Source organism: Apodemus sylvaticus, chromosome 15 (assembly GCF_947179515.1).
Source record: "Apodemus sylvaticus chromosome 15, mApoSyl1.1, whole genome shotgun sequence".
Lineage (NCBI taxonomy): Eukaryota > Metazoa > Chordata > Mammalia > Rodentia > Muridae > Apodemus > Apodemus sylvaticus.
Window position 1 is genome coordinate 51,669,018 of NC_067486.1, and position 1,816 is coordinate 51,670,833.

Consider the following 1,816-nt stretch of genomic DNA (forward strand, 5'->3'; position numbering starts at 1 on the left):
CAGTCAATGCTCTTAACTGCTGAGCTATCTCTTCAGCCCATTTTCACCTTTTTACTTAGCAAGTTTGATACATAGAAACATAATTACACCTAATTATATAGAATGGATCAGAAAACAGTCCTAACCCTGAATTTCATCAGTTAAAGGATCAGGGAGAACATATACATCTTTTTCTTAATAAAACCCTTGGATATCCATTTATAAAAGAATTCTACAAGAAGATTATTTTTCATGACTTCTATGTCTTAAGTACTGGGCAAGCACTTGAAATATGCCCTTCATCTGCTCAGCAAACATCTACTGAAATCAAATCCGTGATAGGCAGCTATTCTGTTTCATTAAGTGCTAGCTTTACAAGTTTCTCCCTGTTTAATGGGAAGGTAAGCCCATCTTAACACAAGAGGCAAGGTAAGAGGATAGGATTCTGGTGTGAAGTGACAAATAACTGAGGGAAAAAGGAAACAAGGAAGGCACACACATGATAAGCGAGGCTGAGAAGAGCTTCCTGCAGTAAATAGATCATGATTACACAGAAGTCCTCCTGATGAAGACGTGTGTGTGTGTGTGTGTGTGTGTGTGTGTGTGTGTGTGTGTGTGTGGTGATTTAAAGCTGATGGATAGAAAGACCATGATTTTGAATTCAAGTTTACCTGATCCCATGTCTCACCTTTCCCATTGTCTCATAACTGTCATTAGTACAGAAAAAAAGGATGAGGAAAACTTGCTTCTTGTATCTCCAAAGCACAAGAAGAATCATCTCTTATTATTCATCAATACTGATTTCATCCAAGAGAATTCTCACTCTTCTGTCCTTGCGAATTACTAGATCACATTCTGAGAAAGATTTTATGAAAGCCATAGACCACAGCTCTTCCAGAGAACATGCATAAACTTTCAAACTTGTCCTGAGAAGAATTATGTTCAGAAATGGCTCCGTCATTCAGAGCCCTTAGCTTGGTACCTAGCACCCACTCGGGACATTCCCAGTCACCTGTAACTCTGACACCTTCTTCAGGCCTCCTTAGGCACCCACTCGTACACATATGTGTACACATAAATATATAGCTTAACTTCATAGCAAATATTCAGAAACACTTATTTCAATCTTTAGTCTAAATGATCTCATATTTAGCCAGTAGAAGGATCCAGGTCTATGGGGTGTCGATAGGAGGATCAGGAGTGGAACGCCAGCCTCAACTGCATAGGAAGCTCGAGGCCAGACTGAGCTACCTGAGAAACCAAACATTAACATAATTTAGGAAATTGAGCTGTGCTGGGAAAAGGAACTCACTTCCCTTCTCACAGAGGGCACAGTGGGGGTGTCTGGATCCTTTATTTGCTTTATAAAAGAATTACTTTCAGCATATGGTGCTTTCTACTTAAAGAGGCTGTTCAAGAGTCACCATATTTGGCATCAAGAGTCACCATATTTGGCATCAACATTCACCTTGCTCACCTATCACCAAAACCTCATGATAACTTAAGACTTAGCTAATTTGAAAACAACAACAAGCCGGGCGGTGGTGGCGCACGCTTGTAATCCCAGCACTCTGAGAGGCAGAGGCAGGTGGATTTCTGAGTTCGAGGCCAGCCTGGTCTACAGAGTGAGTTCCAGGACAGCCAGGGCTACACAGAGAAACCCTGTCTCGGAAAAAAAGAAAGAAAGAAAACAACAACAACAACAGCAAAAACTCTTTGCATGTCATTAGTGCTAACTCATGGTACTGATAGGAATCCAAGGCTTAGTAGATATTTACCAACAGCCCACTATTTGCCTGGCAATGTGCTACTCAATAGGGATTTGCTGTTGGGCAAG